The following is an 18,538-nucleotide window of genomic DNA, read 5'->3' on the forward strand; positions in this document are numbered from 1 at the left end:
AGAGACGTTCGTGGGGGTCATCTTAAGACGCTCTAATTCTTTAGTCAAATGTTTGTTCAACTTGTTGACTCTTTTAACTTCATCATAAGCCTCAGAGGTGATAGTGACGTTGTCTGTTGCTTTTAGTTCATTTTTAAGGTTAAAGTTCTCTTGAGCAATTTCCTCAATCTCATTTTGCATTACCTCAAGTTTATCGTTTTGAAATCGATACTTATCAAAAAGTTGGTCAAAAAGCTTACATACTTTCTCTTTGGAGTAAGTTCTAGCCTTGGGCTTTAGATGATTTACCTCGTTGTCGGAATCGGATTCGGAGTCATCGGGATTAGCCATGAGCCATCTTAGGTGTTCGATTTTTGAGGTTTTTGAGACTTTGTCCTTAAGATGACTTGTGAGACACATTTTAGCCTCTAGTTCCTCCTCGATGAGTTCCTCATCTTCCTCGGAGTCGGACATTCCCCAAATAGCACTCATGACTCTATGTTTATAGTCTTTTTTAACTTTATCTCATCTTTCCTTGGATTTGAATTCATCCCACTTGGGACATTCTTTAATTTGGTGAGTTTTATCACCACATTTAAAGCATCCCACGGTGGAACTAGGTCGTTTCTTAGGAAAGCGTTTTTTCGAGTAATTATTAGTGAACCTTTTGTTTCCTTGACCATTGACTAACCCGGCTAGATTCCTTGAGAACATAACAAACTTGTCTTCCTCATCATCTTCTCCATCACTTGGAGAGGATGTGAGGGCGAGACTCTTTCCCTTTGAGGACTCGCTAGAATGCTTGTCGAGATTAAACTCATGAGCCATTAGTTATCACATTAGTTCATGAAGAGATAGGGTTGACAAGTCTTTAGCTTCCTCTATGGCGGTGACCTTGGGTTGCCACTTAGAGGTTAGACTACGAAGGATTTTTCGAATGATGTCCTCGGACTCGAAATTCCTTCCTAGACTCTTTAGCTCATTAATAATACAAGAAAAACGTGAAGAAAAGCTATTTATGGACTCGTCCTTTGACATTCTAAACATCTCATATTGTTGCATGAGAAGGTCAATACGGTGTTTTCTCACTTGGGATGTCCCTTCATAAGCAAGTACAATAGAATCCCAAATAGATTTTGCCGTAGGACATCCAGAGATTCGACTAACTTCCCCCTCACCAACATAACGTTGAAGAATCGACATTGCTTTGGAGTTCTTTTCGGAAAGTTTGAAGTCATTTTCATTGTAATCTTTTTCCTCTTTTGTTTTGGTGAAACCGTTTAAGATATCGGTTTCCTCAATAGCGAGAGGTCCATTTTGGATGATGTTCCAACATTGATAGTCTATGCTTTTGATGTAATGTTCCATTTTGAGTTTCCACCATCCAAAATTCGCACCGGTAAAGACCGGGATCTTGGAGTGTTTCTCGGAATCCATTACCCACGAATCAAACTCTAAGGCGATTAGCCTCGGTCAAGAGAACGAGGCTCTGATACCAATTGTTGAGTTTATGGATTCAAGTACCTAAGAGGGGGAGCGGGTGAATTAGGTACTATTTAAAAATTTTAACTTCAACTTTATTGAATTAAAGTAAGTTTTAGGATGAAAAGAGATAGGAGAATACTTCGAATAATATTGAGAAATTAAACGAGTATTAAAATGGACGTTTGCTGAAGTATGAAAGTAACAATTGTTCTGACTGTAGCTATTTGTCTCAGTTTATGAAACATGATGCAGACCAAATGTGACAATATGTGGAACTGTTACTTCAAAAGTTAAGCAAATGAAATGCAAATGAAACAAAGAGCAGCGGAATAAACAAATAAAATCAAACACGAGATTTTTGAATTGGTTCGACAAGAACTCAAGTGCCTACGTCCAATCTAATTTTTATTGATTAATTTTAGTGATCTACTCCGACTACTAAAAAACCCGTACAATAAAAAGACAAGAACCTACTCCGGTTGTGACACAAGTTCAAGAACTACTCTGTTCTAGAACAAGTAAACTCGCAACCTACTCCGGTTGCCAAAGAGTTAAAGACTACTCCGTCCTAAACTCTACACACAAACTTAGAACGTTATAAGGATCAAGTTTCCACTAGCTTATTCTTAAACAAAAATTGAGATGGACAACTTTACAAGATCAACGGTTCATAAGTGAGAGAGTTTAGTATGTTAAAGTAACAGTAGCTATGATTGTAACACTTGAAGACTTTTAAAAGTTTTGCAAAATAAAGACTCGGTTTTTAAGCTTTGAAAAACAATTTGCAAACATAAATGAAATCTCAGAAAAGTCTTGAGGATTTGAGAGGATGAGGCACGCCTTTTATAGGGAGAGCAAGCAAGGTGGGTTGTTAGGGTTTTAAGGATCAAGGACCATCACATGTGATGAGTTTCAACAACTTCCCAAACTTGCACAAAAGAGGGTTCTTATTCAAAAGGCAAAGGAGAGAAAGAGTGTTTGAAATTATCCAAAAGAAATCATAAGTTTTCAGAAAACAAAAGGAGGAAAACAAGTCACATGATGTCAAGCTTTCACAAAAATGGCAAAAAGCAATTCTTATTTTATGAAAGACCAAAGAGTCAAATTTGCACAAAGAGGAAACAATTTGAAATGATAATTACTCAAACCACTTTTTCTAGAAGGCCAAATCCTTGCAAAAAATCGGAAAGTTATCTTTAAAAATTCAAGACACGTAAATGACTTTTGAAAGATAAGAAGAAGTTCCAAGTGTTACGAATCAAGGCAACGGTCCAGGCTGCTGTTACTTGTAAAAGTAACAGTGGTCTTGACTGTTTCTGTTTCTTTAAAATACTCTACTTTCTAACTTGTACATTAGATGACGCCTAGGACTCAATACATTGGGTGATCAACAATTCAACACTTCTTAATCCAAGCTTGATTTAATCATAAATCCTGAAAAGGTAAACTAAGATAGCACACATTAAATGGGCATGTTATCATCAATCAAAGGAACCCAACAACATTTTTACGCCGCCGAGCATGGCTTTTAAAAAGACCGATATACGTCCAACAGATCGGCTTGGCGTGTAGGTGGTTGTGTCCACAAAACTAATATTCTTGTAGCTTTATCTTATTGCATATCTACGAGTTAATGTTAAAATTTAGCTGAACAAATAGACTTGACCTGAAAATTTTGGCAAACTACTTATAAATTCTAAGGAACTAGAGCTTATTAAACTGGTGTCATTTATGACCAGTTTCATGTAGGATTGTGAGTAGTTACTCCTTGCATAACATGTTCATTAATTTGCACGTATATGAAATTCAATTGCTTTTTGCCTACATACATTCGGGTTAGTGGTTGGTGTCACATGCAGGGAGGTGCTTACATTCCCTTTTCTTTCATTTTTACCCATTTAACTCCACATTAGCCAAATTTGCCTGTTACCCTTAGCTACATTCAAATTTAGCCTGCCTTGTCAAGCTAGTTTAGTGTATGTTTCGCGGTATATATTTCATTGTGCCAAGTTTGGCTTGTATCTGATAATTTGGAGTTGGTAATTTATGAAGAAAATGAGGATGAGAAAAGAAATTTGAAAAAAATATAGAATTTGAAAAAAAAATGAAAAAACGTGAAGAAAAGAAAAAGAAGAAAGAAGAAAAAGAAAAGAAAAAAAGAGAAGTATGTTCGATTGTTGATGGTTTCTGCTCCTATACTTTACTTATATCTATTGAGGAGTATGTTCAGTTCGGTTTGGTGAGTTTTGGTGCCAAATGAAGGGCATATGTGCTTAATTCTATAATTGAGTGAGAATCGAATGTTGTTATATGGTTCTGTTTAGGTACTAGCTTGGCCGCCTATACCTCCACATTCCCATAAATGTCTTGCCTCACTAGTACAAAAAAAAAGGCAAAGAAACCGGTTAAAAAGAGCCTTAGAAACCGGTTCATAACAGGTCTCTAGCTCATAGGTGTCTTTGCCTAAGAAACCTGTTATTTAAACCGGTTTCTTTGGTTATTTCAAAGAGACCAGTTGTGACAAGAAACCGCTCTCTTTGTGTAGTTAATAAGACACCGGTAACAAACAAAAACCGGTCTCTTTGGTTAGTTACTAAGACACCAGTTGTTGACCAAAATTGGTTTCTTTGATCCAACTTTTGAAACCATGTCTTGAATATAACCGGTCTCCCAGGTATTTCTTCATAAAACAAAAATTACTGTACCATTCAAGAAATCGAGATGCAAATAAAAAAATTACATTTATATCACATCATCACCATTAACTCATAAAATTAATCAATCCTACTTTTACATAAAGAATGATTAAATAAATAAATCTAACGAAATAATAAGTCTCTGAATTAATTTGTCGTCGGAATCACCTATCAGTATTCAGTACCCAACTAGGAGCCGTCGCTGGCCTTGTGTCGTAGGGAGAAAAAAAACAGCAGTAATATATTGAAGCAAGACATTTGTAAGCTATTCAAGCGAACCTTCATTAGATCATCATCGTCGTTCCTATTGCACCCAATGCTGCTGCAATTTTCTCCACTGATGAGTGCAAATCTTTTTGCTGGACTTCCACTTCTGAACAGCTGCCCAAGACGATGCTTAAACCACAACTCTGATCATAAATAGAAGTAGCAACAAAAACTGAATCAAGTGACACCGCTTTTCGTTCCTGGCCACAATTACAAGGATGAGTGCAAATCTTTCTGCTGGACTTCCACCTTTCTGCTGGACTTCCACTTTTGAACAATTACCTTCGAAGATAGCTTTCTTCTTTTATTTGGCTTCATCATTGACTAATATGGTGTCGTCACCTGTACACCGTTGCTCCTGAATGCCATTTGTAACTTCAATGTCAGAAACTGTTATAGACATAACATAATCAGTAGAATGAATATCATTATTCATTACTTCAATACTTAGAGTGTAAGTCAATTTTATTTCATTTACTAATGCCTCAATTCACCGTCATTATCATCACCATCTATCTGCCCATTCCTAAACTGAATATCACATTCGGGTGTCAATCCACGAGGTTCATAAACATTAACATTAGAATTAGAATTAGGCAAATATTGTAACACCCCCATACTCTAAGTGCCTTACCAGGACCACTCAGGTATAAGGATGTCACCATCTCGGTTACCCGAGGCAATGATATTCATAAGACAATAAAGAAACATATTTAAAAGTAAATAGTTTAAGTGATTACATGATCAAAACCAAAACTAATAAACTGAAATACAACATTCTCAGACGGTCTACTGCTAAAACTATCAAAGCTATAAGACACCGTCTGACACAGCGGAAGACTTCTAACTGCCACGTGATGACTCATCCCAGCTATCCCATACACGTCATATCATACCTGCTCAATAACTGCTCACCACCCCCGAATGGATCACCACAGTTTTTAAAACATTTAAACGGGGTCAGTACTAATCACACAATTCAATATATCAACAATAAGATAAACAGACAGCTTAACCGTCACACACACACACACACAACCACACCAATCCCAACAATCTCAATCACCGATCGTCCCTTTGGACCGGACCCGCGATGGGGACCGCGAGCCGTTCCCACATAAGCCTCGCTCATCATACCGAGCGATAACCCTGTCCATTAATGTGCACATCCCCTTCCGTGGCGGGTTCCACGAAGGGCGAAACTAGGGCGTGAAGTCACTCTCGCAAGTGACCCCACTCAGCCGAGAACGCATCTCGAGAACCATCAACAGCAATCACAACCACAAACACAGTACAATCATTATATCAAACAACTGAATACAACACATCACCAATATCCCATTATGGGACTAATACTGAGTAGGAAATCCTACCTGGAAAGCATAACAATCAGACGGTCTCAACAGCTGTATCAAAAAGCCTCTTCTACAAATCCTTCTCCTATCATACATACACATAATCACTACCAATCATTATCTACAACAAAACCCCCAATTCCCCATATTAGGGTTTAAACAATCTTAACCAAAAGCTATAAAAATGGTACGTAGGACTTACCCTTGACACAAGGATCACAACGATACAAAGAACGATGAAATCCGACCTCTCAAGCTCCGGGATTTGTCAACAACACGGATGAATGCGAAGAACGTAACTTGAATCTCCCTTTTAATGTTATTAGGTTTGTAAAGGTGTATTATGAAAGTGACGGAAAGATTTATATATTAATCCGTGTTATTAACAAAACCCGTCGAATTATCACCCCGTAAACCGGCTACTCGATCGAGTAGCTGAGGTACTCGATCGAGTACCCCCTTACTCTATCGAGTACCTAAGGCTACTTGATAGAGTACCCCCTTACTCTATCGAGTACCTAAGGCTACTTGATAGAGTACCCCCTTACTCTATCGAGTACCTAAGGCTACTTGATAGAGTACCCTACAGGTCAGAACCTTTTCTAAAACGCAACTTACCCTTACTCGACAGAGTAAGGCCTACTCGATAGAGTACCCCAAGACTTATATTTACGGAGTATTACAGTCTTCCCTCCTTAAAAAGAACTTCGTCCCCGAAGTTCAACCCATACTCAAAAACAAACCTACTAACTCGATCAAGACTCAACAACGTGACTAAGAACTCAAAACAAAACTCCAACCCAAACATGCACTCGTAACACCAACTCCACTAACTATTCCTACCTCCACAACATGGCTCACGATATCGTATCAACTCCATTATATCTCTCACAACACTAACTCCATACACTACCAACTACCATCCTTTAACGCTGCTAGCTCCGTAATATATCATCCACTACCAAATCCCATATCAAGACACTCATAGACATCAAACGGAATGTTACATTCTACCACCCTTAAAAGGAACTTCGTCCTCGAAGTTTACTCAGGCTCATAACATCATCCTCCAACTGTCAACACTATATAAAATATTCTCACACTCTGAAGCATCACACTACTACAAGCACGGCCATGGCCTTTTATAAGTATCATCCACAAAACAAATCCCTCCTTTACGCTACGCTAACACTCTACTTCCAATTATATTACAACATGCACCACCATGAAACTCTCTTTTATCGCATCCTACTCCTCTTAAGACAAATGTTACGTCCTCGTAACTCACTAATACTAAATCCTAGCTATATCGGCTCATTATCCTCATCACCACCGCATGTCAAAGATAACCACCTATAATCTAAACACTGCCATGCATATATCCAAGGCTCTCTTACTTAAACATTTCTCATAACTCAACTCATTTGGCATACCACCTAACCTATACCATAAAACTCGTAGCAAAATCACCATACTAACTCTCCATTATTTCTGCAAAACAACATACCTCTCTATGTAAGGCACTTATCTCCCAAAAGCATAACTCACGATCCACAATCGTTACGTACACACACACTAGATCCTCAAGTTCTTTCTTCCATTACCGCAAAACTCATACACAACTTAACATGACACTAATTCCCAATACCCTACACTCACTGTCTCAACAAAAGATTATGAACCACCTGCATCTTTCGGGTCATTACCACACATGTTCTACGACTCACTTGCCATTACCATGTCTACTAAAACCTTAACTAGAACAAGATCATAATTATTGTAACAACCTCTCACAACCGTGTCCCATTAACAGAATGTCACTATACTATGACAACAACGAAAACATATACAATTCTATGTATATCATACTCTACCCTCATTCCCAACTTAACCAGGTAAAGAAAACATCAATAAACAAGACAACTGTCTATCTGCACAAACTGAAACTCGCAGGGAACAACATCAAACAAAACAACAATCTATGTATAACTGCTATGTACTTTCGAAACTCGAATCATAATCATCCTGCCTACTCCACCACAACCGGTGACGGCATCACAACACCGCCACCAACAGCCACACCGCAGTGTGAAAATACCCGCATCACAACACTAAATATCGTGCCCGGATCACCACCCGAGGCACCACAACCACATCGATAGTCATCACGACTGCATACAACTCCCATAAATACTGACTCATAATAATTTCTCAGAAAAGAAAAACTTACTTAAATCCACTTTACTAAATCATAACACCACATATTTTATGAATTAAACAGATAATAACCTCGTGAATATCATCCCCTTACCATATCACAGATTAATATGTACCATGAATATAGACAGGCATAACTAGTCATGCCAAAACAGTCAAATTATTACCTTTTTAAACATCCTTCCATTACGTTCTCGTATCCAACATGTATTACAGAAAATTCAGATAACAACTTATAATTATCACACCATACCATTTCTTGTGAGGTCACAACCTCACACAAACATTTATATATATGACATAGACCCATAATCACATCCAACCAGTCAATCCTGATCACGTAAGTTACCACTCAACATAGGTTACCTGCCGCCCGAGCTTAACTCATATGCCCCTCATAACCTTTTCCCCCATTCGCACAACCATCACTTCCTGCCAAGTATAACCATACCATTACTATTCAACTATTAGCATCCGCCTCATCTAACCACATCTTATACCCTCTCACAACCATACATATCCATCTGGTCTCTACAAAATCAACCTCTTTAGAATTGCTACCTTCTAATATACCATCACCCTTAACCACTAGTCACAAACGATAACACTACCACTGTCCGAACATCAAACCTCTTACACTCATCTCTAAACCTCAAGATTTCTTTCTTATCTTTGGTTGACATCCCAAATAACAAACATCGAATCCATCAACAAAATTACCTCAACATTCTTCCCAATACTATCCTTAATTGTATCATCATCTAACTCTCCGCCAAAAATCTCGTATCGTGCAAATATTCTACCAACTTCTTACTTTCCTTAATTCCTCGAAACTCATTACTAATCATGTTGTCCCAAAACTCCTCTATAACCATTAACTAACATCCTCATGATTGGTAGCACACATCTCGACGACTCCTTACCTCTATATCACATAACTCCGGTCAACATTTTCTTAGTTTTATTCCCCTCATTCTTTTCCTTTACATCTACAAAATCAATTAACCATTCAACTCCTTATCACTTCTACCTAACTCTTTAGTGTTAGGTTACGTTCTCACTTTGCTCCAAAACTCACATCTAATTATTTCATATCGATATCATCTCACTCTTTCTTACCACAAATATTCTCTTATTATGTCATCAATCACCCTTGCCACTAATCCATCCATAGAATCAACGTTCTTGTTCAACAATTGCATCTCCTTCTTACATCTCTAGAAATCAAAATTCCTTTCATACCGCTAATTGCCCAAGGAAAACCCACAATAGTTTCATCTCTTAAAAAGCCAAATCTCCACCCCGCGACATGTCTCCACAAAGTTCACTATATACCACTCTTCTCAACCCCTTTAAAACGAACTTTCATTATGTATATTCTTAACCCACACGGCTCTTAACTACCTCCCTCCATAATTCTTTACACATCTCAAGTTGTCACTATCCATATCCTTACTCTCAATCCTTTCATTCTCACGTTCCTTAGACTCACATCATCCATTGCCCACATTCACTTACTTTTACGTTACTCAACACACACTCATATCACTCATCCCATTTCATCTCAGAAAACATGCTCTATGTCTCAATTAAGCCATAACAATCTTCCTTTTCTTTTTCCACTATCTATTACAACCACGTATAACTCATGTCCTCCCACCGAACTCATACTCACCACAGGTGCCACTCACTACACCACAAGATTGGGTAACTTACGTGTCAAGACCAACATACATGTAAAACAATGCATAAAGAAGCAAAATAATAACTTTGAATTAAACATAATATGCAACGAATTCAAAAGATAAGCATATGACCCAAAACAGGGGTCACTAGATCGAGTACAGGACACTCGATCGAGTAAGGGACTTACTCGATCAAGTAGGTGAAGATCAGAAGCACGTAAAACAAATTACCAGGGAAACTCGATCGAGTAACTAACGTACTCGATCGAGTACCCCCCTACTCGATCGAGTACCAAGGCTACTCGATCGAGTACCTACGCATTTCTCAGCACTGTCCAGTTTTCGTAAAACAGTCATAACTCACTCATTTCTTGGTCGTTTTGGGCGTGTGACCTATCGTTAGAATCGTAAAAGAGCAAGCTATCACCTCCAATTTGAATCACATTAAAATCATTTACGCATCTCAAGTTATAACAGTTTAAAGACAACCTCTTTATCATCGAAAAACACAACTATTGATTTTTACTTCCCAAACGACTTAAACAACAACAAGGTAGACAAAACGACTCAGTACTCATAAAATCAGTATTGCTAATCTCATGTTACCATCTTCAAAAATCAAGCAACAACATCCATCATGCACATATATTATTTAACTCATTAGTCATGTACTAACCGCATGCTTTAAATTTTATAACTTTTCGTAACACAAAACATTCTCATACATTACAAATCCTATTCCCATGTTACTAATACAACAACATTACAATTACACTTCGTCACCTAAACATATTCATAATCACAAAATTCATATTCTTATGCAACTGCTACTCCATCTTTTCCAATCAATTCATCTATTTCCAACACATTACTCATCATTCTCATACACTTTTCTAACAATTCCAACCAACATTGTAAATCAACTATCATGCAACATGCTTTCAATCAACAACATACGAAATCACATTATCACCATCTTTTCTACACATTCCCTATTCTCCACATACATACATCCACTGATTCATGCCACACGTCACTCCATAGGTACACAAAGCACAAGGTAAACATATAGCAATCCCGACTCATATCCCATGTGATCGGTTCAAAATTATAGGGCGAGTTCGCGACTTTAGGACGTCTCCCAAGTCTTTGCATTAGCTCCTACAACCTTTACCCCGGATTCATTTTAATTGACTCCCTATATTCATTGGATTCATTGGTTACAGGTTTCAGGATCGTCGCTCTGATACCATTTGTAACACCCCCATACTCCAAGTGCCTTACCAGGACCACTCAGGTATAAGGATGTCACCATCTCGGTTACCCGAGGCAATGATATTCATAAGACAATAAAGAAACATATTTAAAAGTAAATAGTTTAAGTGATTACATGATCAAAACCAAAACTAATAAACTGAAATACAACATTCTCAGACGGTCTCTTTGCTAAAACTATCAAAGCAATAAGACACCGTCGACAAATGAAGACTTCTAAGCGCCACGTGATGACTCATCCGGCTATCCCATACGCGTCATATCATACCTGCTCAATAACTGCTCACCACCCCGAATGGATCACCACAGTTTTTAAAACATTTAAACGGGTCAGTACTAATCACACAATTCAATACATATATCAACAATAAGATAAAGAGACGACTTAACGTCACACACACACACACACAACCACACCAATCCCAACAATCTCAATCACCGACTGTCCACTGGACCAGCCCTGCCAGTGGGGGACCGCAGCCGTTCCCACCTAAGCCCCGCTCATCATACCGAGCGATAACCCTGTCCATTAATGTGCACATCCCCTTCCGTGGCGGGTTCCACGAAGGGCGAAACTAGGGCGTGAAGTCACTCCCGCAAGTGACCCCACTCAGCCGAGAACGCATCTCGAGAACCATCAACAGCAATCACAACCACAAACACAGTACAATCATTATATCAAACAACTGAATACAACACATCACCAATATCCCATTATGGGACTAATACTGAGTAGGAAATCCTACCTGGAAAGCATAACAATCAGACGGTCTCAACAGCTGTATCAAAAAGCCTCTTCTACAAATCCTTCTCCTATCATACATACACATAATCACTACCAATCATTATCTACAACAAAACCCCCAATTCCCCATATTAGGGTTTAAACAATCTTAACCAAAAGCTATAAAAATGGTACGTAGGACTTACCCTTGACACAAGGATCACAACGATACAAAGAACGATGAAATCCGACCTCTCAAGCTCCGGGATTTGTCAACAACACGGATGAATGCGAAGAACGTAACTTGAATCTCCCTTTTAATGTTATTAGGTTTGTAAAGGTGTATTATGAAAGTGACGGAAAGATTTATATATTAATCCGTGTTATTAACAAAACCCGTCGAATTATCACCCCGTAAACCGGCTACTCGATCGAGTAGCTGAGGTACTCGATCGAGTACCCCCTTACTCTATCGAGTACCTAAGGCTACTTGATAGAGTACCCTACAGGTCAGAACCTTTTCTAAAACGCAACTTACCCTTACTCGACAGAGTAAGGCCTACTCGATAGAGTACCCCAAGACTTATATTTACGGAGTATTACAAATATGCCCTGCTCTCAGTCATAGTTGAGACGTCAACCTCACAAGTAATAAAATTCATAGCAGTTAAAGAGTCAATTGAATCCGTAAATATATCCACAACAAATAACAATGTTACCAACATTATTTCCTATATACACATCAAAAGGTTCTGAAGATCCTTCCACATCAATGTCAGAATTAAATGCATCTATAAATTTATGGTCAAAGTCAGTTAACCACCACTGACGCCAATTGAAAAAATATAAAGGGGGTGAGGGGTAGTCTTACAATAGACATCAAATATGAAAGGCATACATCATATAAGATGTAAAGATATGAAGGTTTTGTATATTATGCAAATGGTAATTACAACATTATATAGGTACAATCCTAGTGTGAAAGCTATCAATAATATCCTACAAAAGTGGTAACTAAATACATGAATTAAGGAAGGATAAAAGCTATACTATTATACAAGGATATGCAATCATATGGTGCAAGATTTACGTAGATGGGAATCTTTATTGTTAGTATGAATAATATCTTCAACATTCCCGCTCAAGATGGACGGTCGTTGTCGGAGTCCAATCTTGGATGATAGTTCGAGAAACCGCTGCGTATGAAGTGGCTTAGTAAGCGTATCAGCAAGTTGGTCACTACCATTGATATGTTGTACGCGGACTGTACCGAGACGAACTTGCTCTTTAACAAAATGAAATGAAAGAGCGAGGTGCTTCATTCGTGAGTGAAAGACTGGATTGGCAGAATAGTGGGTAGCACTTAGATTATCGCAATATATAGCTGGTGCTTTAGTAACGCGAATGCCGAGCTCATGAAGGAGAGATAGAAGCCATAGAACCTCGGAAGTAGTGTCGGCCACGGCCCTAAATTCTACCTCGGTGGACGAACGTGAGAGAGCTCTTTGTTTCCGGGAAGACCAACATAGTGGGTTTGAGCCAAGATAGACAATATAACCTGAAGTTGAGACGTAGTCACTAACATCACGACCCCAGTCCGCATCACAAAACGCGTGAAGGCAGAGGGGAGAGGTGTTGTTGAGATGAATACCCATGTGAAGAGTGCCACGAAGGTAACGTAGTAAGCGTTTTAGGGCTGTCCAATGATGGTCAGTTGGATGGGTTAAGAATTGTGCAAGCTTATTGACGGAAAAGGCTATATCAGGTCGAGTAAGGGATAGGTATTGGAGACTTCCAATTATGGCGCGATAGTTGGTTTCATCAACGATAGGCTGATTTGGTTGGGCGATGAGTGGTGGGTGCGGAAGCATAGGAGTGACAGAGGGATTGCAATCTTGGAAATTAAATTTATGGAGCAAGTCGGATAGGTATTTGGTTTGATTAAGGTGGATACCGGTTTTGGTCGGGGTAACCTCAATGCCCAAGAAATATGACAGGGAACCTAAGTCTTTTAGAGAGAATTTTGTGGAAATTTGGGTAATAAAGTGGTTGATATGATTTTGGTTTGGGCCGATGACGATGATGTCGTCAATGTAAACTAATACAAGGAGGGTTTTTTTGGGTCGTGGACAGGATGAAAAGGGACGGGTCCGAGACGGAGTTTTTAAAACCATACGTGATGAGGTACGATTTTAATTCGGTGTACCACGCTCTCGGAGCCTGTTTAAGACCATAAAGAGCTTTGCGTAGTTGACATACATGGTCGGGTTTTTCTGGGTCAGTGAAGCCAGGGGGTCGTATCATGTAAACGGTTTCGGTGAGTGTGCCTTGAAGAAAGGCATTGTTAACATCGAGTTGGTGTAGGTGCCATCGTTGAGTAACGGCGATGGAAAGAACGAGGCGGATGGTGGTAGGTTTGATGACGGGACTGAAGGTCTCCGAATAGTCAACACCCGGACGTTGGTGGAAGCCTTTAGCAACAAGACGGGCTTTATGTTGTTTTAGGCTACCGTCGGGATTGTATTTTATTCGAAAAACCCATTTACAGCCGATGAGATTTTGGGCTTGGGTGCGAGGGACGAGTGTCCATGTGTTGTTTTTGAGCAAGGCTTGGTGTTCGTCGAGCATAGCAGCTCTCCAACGGGGGTCGATTAGTGCTTGTTTAGTGGTTGTAGGAGTGGTGTGGGTGAGTGGTGCAAGGGCTGTTTTGGCGTATTTGGGATTAGGTTTGATGATGTTATGGGAGAGACGGGTTGCCACACGGTTGGGAGGTGGTGGAGGTGGGGGAGGAGGAGGTGGGGAGGGTGATGGTGACGGGTTGGCAGGGGGAGAAGTGGAGGGTGGGGAGGTTGCGGGTTGAGGAGAACGTGGGGAGAGAGGAGGAGTAGTGGAGGTGGGAGGGTTTTCTGGTGGGGTGGTTGATGGGGTGGTGAAGGGTGGGACAATGTCGATGAGGGGAGTGGAGAGTGAGCACCATCGATCGGTGGATGGAGTGGGTGTGGGGGAGGTTTTGGAGAGTGACGGGTAAGGGAATTCGGTTTCAATGAAGCGAACATGGCGAGATGTGTAGAGCTTGTTGGTGGATGGGTCATAACAAAGGTAAGCACTTTGTGTGGATGAGTATCCAACAAAGACGCATGGTGTGGATTTGCTTTCAAGTTTGTGATGGTTGTATGGTCGAAGCCAAGGGAAACAAAGACATCCGAAGGGACGAAGTTTATGGTAGTTTGGTGGAGTGCCGTGGAGTGCCGTGGAGTGTTTCATAAGGAGATTTGTTTTGAAGTGTTGGTGTTGGTAGCCGGTTAATGAGGTAGGCGGCAGTGGTGAATGCGTAGGGCCAAAAAGTAGTGGGTAAGTGAGCTTGGGTGAGGATAGCTAGTCCGGTTTCGACGATGTGACGGTGACGTCGCTCGGCGAAACCGTTATGTTCGGGTGTGTGAGGGGGTGAGGTAAGGTGGTTGATACCGTTATCGAGGAGGTGTGGGGTGAGTTTTTTGTATTCCCCACCATTGTCCGAGTAAAAGGTGCGAATTGGTTTGTTAAAGAATTTTTCGACTATAGCACGGAACCGAGTGAATGTGGGTAGTGTGTCAGATTTGTTTTTAATGGGGTATACCCAAAAATAATGGCTAAAATGGTCAACGAAAATAACATAATACTTGAGGTTGTCATGAGATAATAAGGGTGCGGTCCAAACATCCGAATACATGAGATCGAGGGGTGCGGTCGATGTAAGGGAAGAGACAGAGAATGGTAATTTGGAGCTTTCATTCATTAAACACGCATTACAGTGATCGAATTTTGAAATACGGAAATTAAAATTGGTGTTGAGAAGCTTGAGAGTGGCGGTGGAGGGGTGGCCAAGTCGGTGGTGCCAAGAGGTTGAGGAGGTTGCTGTGTATGCGTGTTGAGGAGGTGGAGGACGCCATTCATAGATGCCGTCATGGAATTGGCCCTGAAGAAGGATTGCCCCCGTCGAGAGTGCCTTAAAACAAAAGGAGGTGGGTGAGAAGAAAGCAACAGCATGATTATCTTTACAGAATTGAGAGACGGAAAGCAATTTACGAGCAATATTTGGTACGACTAATACATTATTAAAAATAAGAGAGTTGTGAGAGAATGAACCATGATGGGTGATTGGCAGGGAGGTTCCATCTCCTATGATGAGATCATCGGGGCCGGTGTAGGGAGCATGGAGAGATAAGGTGTCGAGGTCATTGACAATGTGGTGCGAGGCACCACTGTCAATGAGGTAAGACGAGGTGGGGTGGGTTGCAGCAGTGGCGGTGTGGGCATGAGCACGGGGTGATTTGGTGATCGGTGGTGGAAAGGTAACACTTGGGTAGTCGCGTTTGAAGTCGGGACAGTCGCTAATGACGTGCCCTTTGCTTCGACAGTATTGACATCGTCCGAGGAAGGGTCGGGGTTCCTGGTTGGTGGTGGTGGAGTGTTGTTGGTAACGTGGTTGGGTGGTTGGTTGATATTGGGAACGGGTTTGGGTGGTGTAGGGTTGTTGGCGTGGTTGGTGAGAATTATAGTAGGGTTGGCGAGAGGTGGCAGCGTGAGCAGACGGCTGGAAAGGTGTGGATGCGGGTTGATTTTTGACGAGAAGCTCTTGGTGAATAAGTTTCTCGTGGAGGTCTTCAAAGGTGATTGGTGTGTCACGGGCTCTAACGGCGTCGATGACGGATTTATAGAGGGTTTGGTCGAGGCCGTTGAGTATTTGGGCAGTGAGGTCCTCGGAGTCGACGGGTTTTCCGAGTTGGGCTAATTGGGCAGCACACGATTTGATGGAGAGGACATAGTCCGTGATAGACTTGTCACCATGGGTAATATTACGGAGGCGATCCTTGAGTTGAAGGATATGGGCGCGGGATGGATTGGCATAGGTTGTGGCAAGGAGGGTCCATGCTTCTCGAGATGTGGTGGCCTCGAGAATGATGGGAGCAACGGATTCATGGAGGGTTCCGGTGAGAGCACCGAGTATAAGCTGATCTTGTTTGAACCAGGTTTGGTACGCAGGGTTGGGTACGGGGTCAGGGTTGGGTTTTGTTGTCGTGGGTTCAGGTGTGGTTGTTTTCGGTGGTGGGGAGAGGGAGCCGTCAAGGAAGGCAAATAAGCCGAGGCCTTGAAGGAACCGGGTCACTTGGAAACGCCATGAGCGATAGGTGGTGGGGGTTAGTTGATGACAGTTGGGAAATGAGATGGAGAGTAAGGGTTTGTTAGGTTCATCGACATTTGGGATGAGGGCATTGGAGTGGTTGGCCATGGGGATGAAGCTTGCGGTGAAGAGGACAATTAGGGTTAGGATCGTTTGACAGGATGATACCATATAAGATGTAAAGATATGAAGGTTTTGTATATTATGCAAATGGTAATTACAACATTATATAGGTACAATCCTAGTGTGAAAGCTATCAATAATATCCTACAAAAGTGGTAACTAAATACATGAATTAAGGAAGGATAAAAGCTATACTATTATACAAGGATATGCAATCATATGGTGCAAGATTTACGTAGATGGGAATCTTTATTGTTAGTATGAATAATATCTTCAACACATCAAACCTTAGTTTAACTTGTACGCATCCCCTCCTTCATCATGCAATAACAAAGGACAAGGGTATCCCCTCCTTCACCAGAAATCTTCCGTGCTAAGCAATCGATTGGGACGTCCAGCCAAACACTAACACCGCTTTGCATATGTCTCTTGGTTGATAAAGCATGAGAAGCAAAACAGATTAGCAAACTTCTAAAACTTTAACAAGATAAGCTTATAGTTAAGAACAAACTCAAGGAGGCGAATTAATCGGCCGATTGCATCACCACCAGTAGAAATGACTAGATGACGATTAGCAATGACTAGATGATGTTTAGCAGACTACTCCTCCAGCACCTTAGTCTACATACTAAAAGTGTGATTGTCATAAGTCTAAATACATTATCTCGTTTTAAACACCTGAAAATACAGACCGTGAGACCCAATTGCCACATGATCTAGTAACACTATTAAGCATCAAATGATTTCAACAATGGTTCTTTATCAAGTGATGAGAACCCCTGACAGTAAAAAAAACAAACCCACATCAAGATAGTCATCATAACATTAATAGGCAGTCACTCATATGCAAGTTTATGATCAATTAAACAATATACTTCACCATTTAAGGTCGGAGGGCAATACACATTTAAATCCAACAAAGAAATAAACTACCTGACAGCCAAATTGACCAAGGTGGCGACTCTTACAACCCTCGCTAATCTGAAAGGCATGCTTCTTGCTGCTTTTGCCTACATGCTTATACAACAAAAAAATAATTCATTACCTATTTGAGAAAATGTCAGAATACTTGTGCACCCAAATGAAACCTCCCTGAACTGCCTTATTGTATTTCTTCATCATTATCTTCGGAGTATATTACATTGACCAAGTACCATAACGTTTCATCTGTTTCTGACGAAGCTCGGAAGTTTACTTCAATTCGCATAGAGGTTGATTTGACTTGCCTCATTGACCTTTTTGTAGAGTGGTCGAAACTCGAAACAGACATTTAAAATTAGAGCTAAGATTACTTGAACATGCTATTATTGTTTCTAATTTTCTAGGCAATGAAGTAGAAAATTGGCTGAACTATGTTAGCAGAAGGTTAAGTAATTGACTGCAAGAAAGTGCTAGTAGTTCAAATCATTTTCCCTATTCTATGGTTCTGGATTACCATTTAATAAAGCTAAATGATTAACTAAACTAGTTACCCCCATTCCTGTTAAGTAGTAGTCATTGCCGCGGTTTTTTAACGCAGTTTATTGTAGGTCATCCGAAAACAAACTTTATGCTGTTAGCACTAAGGTAAA

The 18,538-nt window shown here is 40.4% G+C and overlaps 1 long non-coding RNA gene across 1 annotated transcript; it reads right to left on the bottom strand.

Moving 5' to 3' along the window:
- Window positions 1–4,190: 4,190 nt before the first annotated feature.
- Window positions 4,191–17,985, bottom strand: LOC141642366 (uncharacterized). The gene is made up of 2 exons (XR_012543271.1): window positions 17,901–17,985; window positions 4,191–4,785 (listed from the first exon to the last, which is right to left on the bottom strand). It is a non-coding gene; the product is annotated as an uncharacterized LOC141642366 (long non-coding RNA).
- Window positions 17,986–18,538: the final 553 nt, after the last annotated feature.

Source organism: Silene latifolia, chromosome 2 (assembly GCF_048544455.1).
Source record: "Silene latifolia isolate original U9 population chromosome 2, ASM4854445v1, whole genome shotgun sequence".
NCBI classification, from domain to species: domain Eukaryota; kingdom Viridiplantae; phylum Streptophyta; class Magnoliopsida; order Caryophyllales; family Caryophyllaceae; genus Silene; species Silene latifolia.